Source organism: Lithobates pipiens, unplaced genomic scaffold (genome assembly GCF_037356315.1).
Source record: "Lithobates pipiens isolate NorthernLeopardFrog02 unplaced genomic scaffold, aLitPip1_a1.2 Scaffold_28, whole genome shotgun sequence".
Taxonomy (NCBI): domain Eukaryota; kingdom Metazoa; phylum Chordata; class Amphibia; order Anura; family Ranidae; genus Lithobates; species Lithobates pipiens.
Genome location: NW_027507789.1, coordinates 83,283,812 through 83,295,827, shown reverse-complemented (window position 1 = coordinate 83,295,827; position 12,016 = coordinate 83,283,812). Strand labels below are relative to the sequence as shown.

Here is a 12,016-nt window from a genome sequence, read left to right as displayed (position 1 = left end):
CCCCTTTTCTTTCTTTCCATTTTCCTTTTTTTTCTTCCTATCTCTCTCCCTCACCTTATCTTTCTTTCTTTCATTCTATCTTTCTTTCTTACTTTTCCCTCTCTGCCCTTACATTTTTCTTTCTTTCCTTCTCTCTCTCCATTTTCTCTTTATTCCTTTTTTTCTTTGATTATTTCTTTCATTCTTTCTTTCTTTCTATCGTTCCTTCTTTCTATCTTTCTTTTCTTCTCCCTCCCTATTTCTTTCTTTCTTTCTTTATTTCCTTTTTTGTTTGATTCTTTTTTTCATTCTTTTATTTTTCTTTCCTTTTTCTTTATATATTTTTTTTATTTCTCTTTCCTTCATTCCTTCTCTCTACCTCCCCCTTTATTTCTTTGGCCCTCCCTATTTTTTCTTTTTTCCTTCTTTCTTTGTATTTTTCTTTCTTTCTTTGTCCTTCTCTCCCTCCATTTTTCTCTTTCTTTCCTTTTTTCTTTCTTTCTTTCTTTCTTTCTTTCTTTCTTTCTTTCTTTCTTTCTTTCTTTCTTTCTTTCCTTTCTTTCTTTCTTTCTTTCTTTTTATCCTTCTTTCTATCTTTCTTTCCTTCTCTCTCCCTATTTCTTTCTTTCTATCTTTCTTTTCTTCTCTCTCCCTAGTTCTTTCTTTATTTCTTGGATTCTTTCTTTCATTTTTTTTTCTTTCTTTCTTTCTTTCTTTCTTTCTTTCTTTCTTTCTTTCTTTCTTTCTTTCTTTCTTTCTTTCTTTCTTTCTTTCTTTCTTTCTTTCCTTCTCTCTTTCCTTCTCCCTCCCTATTTCTATTCATCTTTCTTTCTTTATTTCCTTTTTTCTTTGATTCTTCCTTTCTTTCTCTTTCTTTCTTTCTTTCTTTCTTTCTTTCTTTCTTTCTCCCTCCCTATTTCTTTCCTTCTGTCTATCTTTCTTTCCTTCTCCCTCCCTATTTCCTTCTTTTTTTTTCTTTTTTTCTTTCTTTCTTTTTTTTCATCTTCCTTTCTTTCTTCCCTTCTCTCTCCCTCCTCTTTTCTTTTTTCTTGCTTTCTTTCTTTCCTTTTTCTTTATTTTATCTTTCCTTCTCTCTCCCTTCCTATTTCTTTCTCTCTTTTTCTCTCTCTTTCTTTCTTTCCTTCTCCCTCGTTTCTATTTTTCTCTTGTTCTTTCTTTCTTTCTTTCTTCCCTTGTCTCTCCCTCTCCTTTTCTTTCTTTCCATTTTCTTTATTTTTTCTTCCTATCTCTCTCCCTCCCCTTATCTATCATTCTTTCTTTCTTTCTCTTTTTTTCTTTCTTTCTTTCTTCCTTTCTTTCCTTTTCCTTTATTTTGTCTTTCCTTTTCTCTCCCTCCCCTTTATTTCTTTCTTCGCATCTCTCCCTCCCTTTATCTTTCATTCTTTCGTTCTTTCTTAATTTCCCCTCTCTCCCCTTACATTTTTCTTATTTTCTTTCTCTCTCTCCATTTTTCTCTTTATTTCCTTTTTTCTTGGATTCTTTCCTTTATTCTTTTTTCTTTCTTTCTTTTTTTCTTTCTTTAATTCTTCCTTTCTTTCTTCCTTGTCTCTCCTATTCTCCACATTCTCCTCTCTTATACAGAGAGGCTAATGTGTACAAAAGACAGGCTAGTGTATACAGATATGCTAGATTATACAGAAGAACATCCTGGGTATGCAGAGATGGAGGCTAGAGTATACAAAGAGAGAGGCTGTTATACACAGAGAGGCTAGTGTATGCCGACTTGCTAGTGTATACAGACGGACTAGTGTATACAGAGAGGCTTGGTATACGGAGAGCTAATGTATAAAGAGAAGCTAGTGTATACAAAAGGCAACCAAGGGTATACAGAGAGGCTCTTGTATACAGAAGACCGGCTAGTTTATACAGAGAGGCTAATGTGTACAAAAGACAGGCTAGTGTATACAGATAGGCTAGATTATACAGAAAAACGTCCTGGGTATGCAGAGATGGAGGCTAGGGTATACAGAGAGAGAGACTGGGTTACACAGACTTGCTAATGTATACAGAAGGACTAGTGTATACAGAAGACCCGCTAGATTATACAGAGAGGCTAACATGTAAAAAAGACAGGCTATTGTATACAGATAGGCTAGATTATACAGAAGAACGTCCTGGGTATGCAGAGATGGAGGCTAGAGTATACAGAGAGAGAGGCTAGAGTATGCATACTTGCTAGTGTATACAGATGGACTAGTGTATACAGAGGACTGGCTAGTTTATACAGAGAGGCTAATGTTTACAAAGGACAGGCTAGTGTATACAAATAGGCTAGATTATACAGAAGAACGTCCTGGGTATGCAGAGATGGAGGCTAGGGTATACAGAGAGAGAGGCTGGGTTACACAGAGAGGCTAGTGTATGCAGACTTGCTAGTGTATACAGACGGACTAGTGTATAAAAAGAGGCTTGGGTATACAGAGAGCTAATGTATAAAGAGAAGCTAGTGTATACAAAAGACAACCAAGGGTATACAGAGAGGCTCGTGTATGCAGAAGACCGGCTAGTTTGTTGGCATTGACTTTTTTTTTTTTCCTTGTTTCCCAAGGGGACCATCTTTGCATTTGTTAAGAGGGTTGAAAGTGCCTGAAGAGATTGCCTATGGGCACATCACCCCGAAAGCACCCGATCTCGTTTGATGTTGGAGGCTAAGAAGAGTCGGGCCATGTTAGTGCCTGGATGGGAGACCCCCTGGGAATACCAGCTGTCGTAGGCTTCTTTTTATGCTTTTGGCATTGACCTGTTTTTTTTTCGCTTGTTTCCCAAGGTGACCATCTTGGTGTTTGTCAAGAGGGTTGAGAGTGCCTGAAGAGATTGCCTATGGCCATATCACTCTGAAAGCACCCAATCTCGTCTTATCTTAAAGGCTAAGAAGAGTCAGGCCTGGTTAGTACCTGGATGGGAGACCACCTGGGAATACCAGTTATTGTAGGCTTCTTTTTATGTTGTTGGCGTTGATTCGTTTTTTTTCTTCGCTTGTTTTCCAAGGTGACCATCTTGGCATTTGTCAAGAGGGTTTAGAGTGCCCAAAGAGATCGCTTACAGCAGCTTCACCCTGAAAGAGCCCTATCTCTTCTCATCTCGGAGGCTAAGAAGGGTTGGGCCTAGTTAGTATCTGGATGGGAGATGGCGTTGAAATACCAGGTGCCGTATTCTTCTTTTTATGTTGTTGACATTGACCTGTTTTTTTTCGCTTGTATCTCAAGGTGACTATCTTGGCACTTGTCAAGAGGGTTGAGAGTGCCCAAAGAGATTGCCTATGGGCACATAACACTGAAAGCGCCCGATCTCCTCTGATCTCAGATGCTAAACAGGGTCGGGCCTTGCTAGTACCTGGACTGGAGAACACCTGGGAATACTAGGTGCTGTAGGCTTCTTTTTATGTTGTTGGCGTTGACATGTTTTTTTTGTTTGTTTCCCAAGGTGACCATCTTGGCATTAGTCAAGAGGGTTGAGAGTGCCTGCAGAAATCTACTACGGCCACATCACCCTGAAAGCACCAGATCTCGTCTGATCTCAGAGGCTAAATAGGGTCGGGCCTTGTTAATACCTGGATGGGAGACCACCTAGGAATACTAGGTGCTGTAGAATTCTTCTTATGTTGTTGGCGTTGACTTGTTTTTTTTGTTTGTTTCCCAAGGTGACCATCTTGGCGTTAGTCAAGAGTGTTGAGAGTGCCTGAAGAAATCTCCTACGGCCACATCACCCTGAAAGAGCCCAATCTCATCTGATCTCAGAAGCTAAGCAGGGTTGGGACAAGTTTAGTACCTGGATGGGAGACCGCCTGGGATTTCCAGGTGCCGTAAGCTTCTTTTTATGTTGTTGGCGTTGACCTATTTTTTTCCGCTTGTTCCCAAGGTGACCATCTTGGCGTTTGTCAAGAGAGTTGAGAGTGCCTGAAGATATTGGCTATGGCCACATCACCCTGAATCTGTTCCATCTCATCTGATCTTGGAGGCTAAGCAGGGTCGGGCCTGGTTAATGCCTGGATGGGAGACTGCCTGGGAATACCAGGTGTCATAGGCTTCTTTTTTTTTTTTCAAATATAATTTTTTCTCCAAACAGGGGAAGGCGGTCCCCCGAGTACATAATGCAACAGAGAAATACAGAGCAAAAAGCAGCTGAACAATACTTGATACAGGTATATTCACAACTGTGAATCTGCATTCCATCAATCATAATGATTCGAGGCACGGATAAAGTACTGTACCAAGATCCAGGGTCACACAAACCCCAGGTCCCTCCGGCATAATCCATCCAGAGGGGGGTGTGGGGCCCTCATTCCCAATTTTCCACTTTTTTCAAAAGAGAGAGGGGGTGAAGGGGGTGAGAGATAGGGGAAGAAGGCAGAAAAGAGAAGGTGTGAAAGATCAGGAAAGGAGAAGAGGGGATGAGACACGAGGGCAGCCACTGCCCAAGGGGCCAGTCAAGGAAAGCTCAGAGCACTAAGGCGATAGCAGGCGACATCCTTCCAGCGAGAATATAAAGGTATTCCAGATGTCCCAGGTTTGTTTAAAAAATTATTGTTTACCTTGTGATGTGAGGATCAAGTCCTCCATTTTTTTAATGTCCTCTATTTTGCTAAGCCAGTGAGTAATGAAAGGGGGGAAACATTTTCTCCAATAGAGAGGGATGCAGGATTTCGCCGCATTTATCACATGCCGTAAAATTGATATTTTGTACTTCTTAATGGGAATCTGTGAATGGTGCAAGAGAAAGAATGCAGCCTTTTCCGGGATGGAGAAGTCTGTGAATTTTTGTGTTATGCATCGGATCTCTGTCCAGAAGTCCACCAAGCTGGGGCAGGACCAAAAAATGTGGAGCAACATGCCCTCTTCTTCTCCACACCTCCAGCATATGTTCGAGGAAGAGGGGAAACATTTATGCAGCTTTGATGGTGTCAAATACCACCTGGTGAGAAGTTTAAAATTTGTCTCCTGCATCTTCGTGCACAGTGAGGTTTTGAGAGCCAAAGTGATAATGCGTTGTCTCTGTGCTGGGGAAAACGAGCAATTAAGGTCTTTTTCCCAGTTGGACAGACAGGTTAAGTGTGGGTGATCTGCTTGAGAGAGAATGTGGGCCAAAGGGCCTTCGCTCCTGCATAGAGTCTCAAACTCCGTCTGAGGTCGGGTGAAAGTTTGAGGATTGGGAATGGAATGGAGAAAATTATGTCATTGCGCCGCTCTCCAAAAAGGCAGTTGGAAAAGCCCTGTCGGATCTGTTAGGGTTGAGAAAGAAGGCCATTTTCCGTCAATGACGAATTTAGATGCATCTTCTAGGTTGGAATTTCTAAGTGGGTCCCCGGTTCAAAGTTTGGATGGCCACGTATAGGGTATGGGGGGAAGTCAAAGACGTGAGTGTGTTTTGGGTAGCGATCAGGTGACTGACTTTCAACGAAGCCCCTATAGTGGGATGTGATGTCAATTCTGTGGGTAAATCCTTACAGCACCACATGGCGCTTCTTAGCGGAATTCGGGAGTCAGATTGTTCTAGTTGCACCCAGAGCTTAGAAAGTTTGTTTTGATTCCAGTCCAATACACGCCCCAGATGGGAGGCCAGGTAGTAGCGTCGCAAGTCAGGGAGAACCAACCCTCCCTGTTGTTTAGATAATGTCAGCTGTGACCACTTAAGTCTGGGATTTTTGAGGGCCCAGTTAAATTGAGTGAGCAGGGATTGAGCTTGCTTAAAAAACGGGACTGAAATCTGGATCGGGAGAGCTTGGAAAAGATAGGTAAATTTAGGGAGTATGTTCATTTTAACCACTTGCCGCCCGCCCTATAGACAATTGACGGTGGCAAAGTGGTTTCATAATCCTGATCGGACGTCATATGACGTGATCAGGATTATGACCTGCTGCGCACCCCCGGGGGCACGCATCGCGGCGATCGTTGTTACGGGGTGTCAGTCTGACACCCGGCAACTACGATCTCGGTAAACAGTCTCCGACGGAGACTCTTTACCACGTGATCAGCCGTGTCCAATCACGGCTGATCACAGTGTAAATAGGAAGAGCCGGTGATCGGCTTTTCCTCACTCGCGTTTGTCCTGCTCCTCTGACGGGGGGGGTCTGTGCTGATCGATAATCAGCACAGCCCCCCCGAGGATGCCCACACTGGACCACCAGGGACGCCACCAGACCACCAGGGAAAAGGTAATCCTCCCTAGACCACCAGGGATGCCAGTCAGCACAATGGATGCCAATCAGTGCCCATAATGGATGCCAATCAGTGCCCACAATGGGCATCACTGGTTGGCATGCATTATTGTTTGGCACTGATTGGCATCCATTAGTACAGTATAACACCAATGCCGCCTATGAGTGCCCACCTGTGCCGCCTATGAGTGCCCACCTGTGCCGCCTATCAGTGCCCACCTGTGCCACCTATCAATGCCCATATGTGCCGCCTATCCATGCCCATCTGTGCCGCCTATCCATGCCCATCTGTGCCGCCCATCCATGCCAATCCGTGCCAGGTATCAGTGCCAATTTTTGCCACCTATCAGTGTCCATCCGTGTCGCCCATCCGTGTCGCCCATCCGTGCCGCCTATCAGTGCCACATATCAGTGTCTAGGTTGGAATTTCTAAGTGGGTCCCCGGTTCAAAGTTTGGATGGCCACGTATAGGGTATGGGGGGAAGTCAAAGACGTGAGTGTGTTTTGGGTAGCGATCAGGTGACTGACTTTCAACGAAGCCCCTATAGTGGGATGTGACGTCAATTCTGTGGGTAAATCCTTATAGCACCACATGGCGCTTCTTAGCGGAATTCGGGAGTCAGATTGTTCTAGTTGCACCCAGAGCTTAGAAAGTTTGTTTTGATTCCAGTCCAATACACGCCCCAGATGGGAGGCCAGGTAGTAGCGTCGCAAGTCAGGGAGAACCAACCCTCCCTGTTGTTTAGACAATGTCAGCTTTGACCTCTTAAGTCTGGGATTTTTGTGGGCCCAGTTAAATTGAGTGAGCAGGGATTGAGCTTGCTTAAAAAACGGGACTGGAATCTGGATCAGGAGAGCTTGGAAAAGATAGGTAAATTTAGGGAGTATGTTCATTTTAATGAGATTGCATCTCCTGAACCAGGAATGGAGGCCAGAAAGCCACCCGTGAAGCAAACTGCGGATCTTTGTGACAAGGGGTGGGGGGAAGTTCAATATAAACGTACGCGTGATGTCCGGTGGAATGTAAGTACCTAAGTTCTTAAGGGCTGTATGGGTCCATTTAAATCGAAAATTGGACTGCAAGTCTAGTAACGTTTGCGGGGGGACTGCAACCCCCATGGCCTCTGATTTCAAGAAGTATCCCGTATATCTGGAATTCCCGAAGGAGATTTGGCAAGGAAACTCTGGGATTCGTCAGCGAGAACAGCATGTCATCCGCGTAGGCAGATATCTTGCACTCAATAGTACCCATTTAGGGTCCCGTTATGTCTAAGTTTTGTCGAATTGTGGAGAAAAAGGGTTCCAATGACAGTGCGAATAATAGGGGCGACAGGGGGCAACCCTGTCTGGTCCCATTCCCGATGTCAAGGGGAGATGAGAGCACCCCATTTGCTTTGACTTGAGCTGAAGGGAGCGTGAGTATATCTTACTTATCCATGCCAGCATCCATTCACTCAGACCTATATGGTGAAGGACAGAGAACATGAATGTCCATTTGACCCGATCAAAAGCCTTCTCGGCATCAGTACTCACGAAAAGACAAGGGGTCCCAGATGACTTTGCTTTATAGACCAGGGTAAGCACCTTAATGGTGTTGTCCCTATCTTCCCTGGTGGGAATAAAACCTAACTGGTCAATGTGTATAAGGGACTGCAAGTGCTGTGCCAATCGCATGGCGAGGATTTTAGAGAATAGTTTTAGGACCGAATTTAGGAGGGAAATGGGTCTGTAGCTCCCACATAGGCCTGGGTCTTTGCCCTCCTTAGGTATCAACGAGATGTGGGCTCTAAGGGTATCCTCAGGAAAATCCCCATTCAAGCTCAAAGTATTAAATAAATTCACCAAGCGCGGGAGGAATAGGGAGGAAGGTCTTATAGTATTGTGCGGTATATCCGTCAGGGCCCGGAGCCTTACCCACCTTCGGAGGTCCCACGGCCGTCTGGACTTCTTCCAGTGTGATTGGGTCCTCCAAGTACTCCCGTGATTCCGATGAGAGGGTTGGTAGACCAGAGCCGGTTACATATCTGTCTATATTGTCCTGTCTGGACCCTGAATCGGGCAGGTTGTAGAGATCAGAGTAAAATTTTTCAAAGACTTTGGCTATTTGGGTTGGGGTAGAGGCCCTCTGGCCATTCTCATCTATCAACTGTGTTATGTAAGAGGCAGTTTTCAACCCCTTTACCGACCTGGCTAAGATTTTTCCGCATTTGTCCCCTGACTCCTACGTCAGTTTATGACAAAACTGGAGTGCCGCTTTCGCTTTATAATGGAGTAGGTCAGTAATCTGGGTACGGAGTGTCCCCAATTCAATCTCTAAGGTCCGTGAGGGGGCATGGTTATGTTTTGCTTCCACAGAGGCAAGTTCACGAAACAGATTAGCAAGCTGTTCCTTCCGTGTTTGTTTGATGCGCGCCCCGTGCCTGATAAGTACCCTGCGGAGTACTGACTTGTGAGCCTCCCAAATTATCCCCGGGTCGCAGTCCTGCGTTTAGTTTTCTTGAAAATAAAGGTCCAATTCCCTGGTCACAGCTGCTAAAACTTCCGGTATCTGGAGGAGGCTCTCATTAAGGTGCCAGAATAGAGACCTAGGTGAGGGGTTCCTAGAGAGGGTGTAGGTAAGGGCTACAGGAGCGTGGTCGGACCAAGTAATATGGCCGATGGAGGAAGAGCTCACCAAGTACAGTTGGTCATGTGGAATCAATAAGTCTATCCTCAAGTATGATTTGTGAGGAGAAGAGCAAAAAGAGTAGTCCCTTCCCCCGGAGTGTTGCAGACGCCAGACATCAACTAATTGGTCATTCACTAAACACTTAGTAATCCGCTTTCTAGAGGAAATGAGGAGCGAGGAGCAAGAGGCAGAAGTGTCAACCGATGGCGAAAGGGGACATTAAAGTCCCCACCTAATATCATCTGGCCCTCCCGAAAGTCACATAATCTGTGCAGGGTAGTTCTGAGGAACGTGTCTTGGTGATCATTGGGAGCGTACATAGTGGCAAATGTAAAAAGGAGCTCTCCAATGTGGCCCCTAAGAAAAAGATATCGGCCCCCAGGGTCCACCAGAGAATCCTGGAGAACCCAGGGGAGCTGCCGAGGGGTTGGGGCCATCATCCCTTCCTCCAATGGGAGATGCCACCGGCATGACAGCCCTGTGTCCTGTCAAGTGGTGCCCCTCCGACAATGTCGTCGGGGTATATGTGGAGCATCCAGGGGGAGGCAGGGACCACCCACACAGTGAGGGGTAAAGCCTCCAAGGGGGACCGGTGTCAGACAGGAGGATAGCGGTGTCTTGTACAAGTTGGTTAATTAGACAAGTCATCCAGCGTGTTCCTGTGAGCAGCGGAAGGAAAGGTCGGTAACGATTATGAATGGGTGGGGGCACGGGAATGCATAAAACTGCCACCAGATGACCGGGGCAGAGAGGGCAAGGGGATGAAAGTCAGATCTGGTAGGTGGGGGGGTGAGGAGTGTCCCTTATATTACTCCTGTTGGCCATCCCATGGTGCTGAGCGCTCTGCATACCAGGACGTTCTTCGGTATAATCTAGCCTATCTGTATACATTAGCCTGTCTTTTGTACACATTAGCCTCTCTGTATAAACTAGCCGGTCCTCTGTATACACTAGTCCGTCTGTATACACTAGTGTATACAGATAGGCTAGATTATACAGAAGAAAGTCCTGGGTATGCAGAGATGGAGGCTAGGGTATACAGAGAAAGAGGCTAGAGTATACATACTTGCTAGTGTATACAGACGGACTAGTGTATACAGAAGACCAGCTAGTTTATATAGAGAGGCTAATGTGTGCAAAAGACAGGCTAGTGTATACAAATAGGCTAGATTATAGAGAAGAACATCTTGGGTATGCAGAGATGGAGGCCAGGGTATACAGAGAGAGAGGCTGGGTTACACAGAGAGGCTGGTGTATGCAGACTTGCTAGTGTATACAGACGGACTAGTGTATACAGGGAGGCTTGGGTATACAGAGAGCTAATGTATAAAGAGAAGCTAGTGTATACAAAAGACATCCAAGGATATACAGAGAGGCTCGTGTATGCAGAAGACCGGCTAGTTTATACAGAGAGGCTAATGTTTACAAAAGACAGGTTAGTGTATACAGATAGGATAGATTATACAGAAAAACATCCTGGGTATGCAGAGATGGAGGCTAGGGTATACAGAGAGAGAGGCTAGAGTATACATACTTGCTAGTGTATACAGTAGACCAACTAGTTTATACAGAGAGGCTAATTTGTACAAAAGACAGGCTAGTGTATACAGTTAGGCTATATTATACAGAAGAACGTCCTGGGTATGCAGAGATGGAGGCTAAGGTATACAGAGAGAGGGGCTGGGTTACACAGAGAGGCAGGTGTATGCAGACTTGCTAGTGTATACAGATGGACTAGTGTATACAGTAGACCGGCTAGTTTATACAGAGAGGCTAATGTGTACAAAAGACAGGCTAGTGTATACAGATAGGCTAGATTATACAGAAGAACATCCTGGGTATGCAGAGATGGAGGCTAAGGTATACAGAGAGAGAGGCTGGGTTACACAGTGAGGCAGGAGTATGCAGACTTGCTAGTGTATACAGATGGTCTAGTGTATACAGTAGACCGGCTAGTTTATACGTAGAGGCTAATGTGTACGAAAGACAGACTAGTGTATACAGATAGGCTAGATTATACAGAAGAACGTCCTGCTTATGCAGAGATGGTGGCTAGGGTATACAGAGAGAGAGGCTTGGTTACACAGACTTGCTAGTGTATACAGAGGACCGGCTAGTTTTTTTTCAAATCTAAAATTTATTGTATTTATCTCCGGTTAGGGGCATACCCCACAATACAAACAGAAAGAACAATTAGAGCCATAAATACAGAAAGCATTCCGGTATAAGAGAGAGTAACAACCCGAGTAGTGCAATGAAAGAAGACATGGTAAAACAAATGGGTAGATAAGGGGTCCTTGCTTCCACCTGTAGTAAGCAGGAAGAAAAACCGTGGGGATGAGAGCTCATTGAAAGGGTACAGAAGCGGAGTACAGTTTCTGTGCCTCCTCCTCCTAAGCGAGGGGAGGAAGCCCAGAGTCGCCGGAGGTGTATAAGGGGAAGCATCAAGGAAGAACGGGGGTAGAGATAGAGAGAGAAAGAAAAAAAGGAAAACAAAAAGGGGGAAAAAGGAAAGGGGGAAAGGAGGGGGAAAGAGGGCAGGGATAAACAGAGAAGGGAAGGGACAGTCAATAGACAGAGAGGCAGACATGGCGGTGGTGCAGGTCGACAGTTCCATAGTAGGGGAGCCAGGGGAGAGTCAGGGCTTCAGCAACGATTGGCCTTCAGTGGAGAATATGAACAAACACCAGATGTCCCAGTTTTTTTTATATATTTCTTGTTTGTGTTGTGCAGTAAGAATTAGGTCCTCCATTTTCCGTATATCCTCTATTTTCTGCAGCCATTGAGCCACAGTCGGGGGGAGCTTCGTTTCCAGTGAAGGGGGATGCACGCCTTAGCGGCATTGAGGAGGTGACATATGAGTGATTTCCTATACGTTTTAAAGGAAGCCTCTGAGAGATGAAGTAAAAAGAAAGCGGCATCATCCGGGATGGGGTAGGCCGCAAACTTCTGAGAGATGCGACGGACCTCCTCCCAAAACGGTCGCAACCTGGAGCAGGACCAGAACACATGGAGGAGTGTGCCTCTTTCTTCCCCACAGCGCCAGCACCGATCCGAGGACAAGGGGTAGCATTTGCTTAATCTGGACGGTGTCAGGTACCAACGAGTAAAGATCTTAAAATTGGTTTCCTGAATTTTAGTACAAAGAGAGGATTTGAGGGCTAAAGTGACAATGCGTTTCGTTTGTAGCGGTG

The 12,016-nt window shown here is 45.3% G+C and overlaps 3 pseudogenes; all 3 read left to right on the top strand.

Moving 5' to 3' along the window:
• Nucleotides 1-2,816: 2,816 nt before the first annotated feature.
• LOC143937168 (5S ribosomal RNA) lies at nucleotides 2,817-2,935 on the top strand (annotated as a pseudogene).
• Nucleotides 2,936-3,472: 537 nt separating this feature from the next.
• LOC143937384 (5S ribosomal RNA) lies at nucleotides 3,473-3,591 on the top strand (annotated as a pseudogene).
• Nucleotides 3,592-3,689: 98 nt separating this feature from the next.
• LOC143936846 (5S ribosomal RNA) lies at nucleotides 3,690-3,809 on the top strand (annotated as a pseudogene).
• The last annotated feature ends 8,207 nt before the right edge of the window (nucleotides 3,810-12,016 follow it).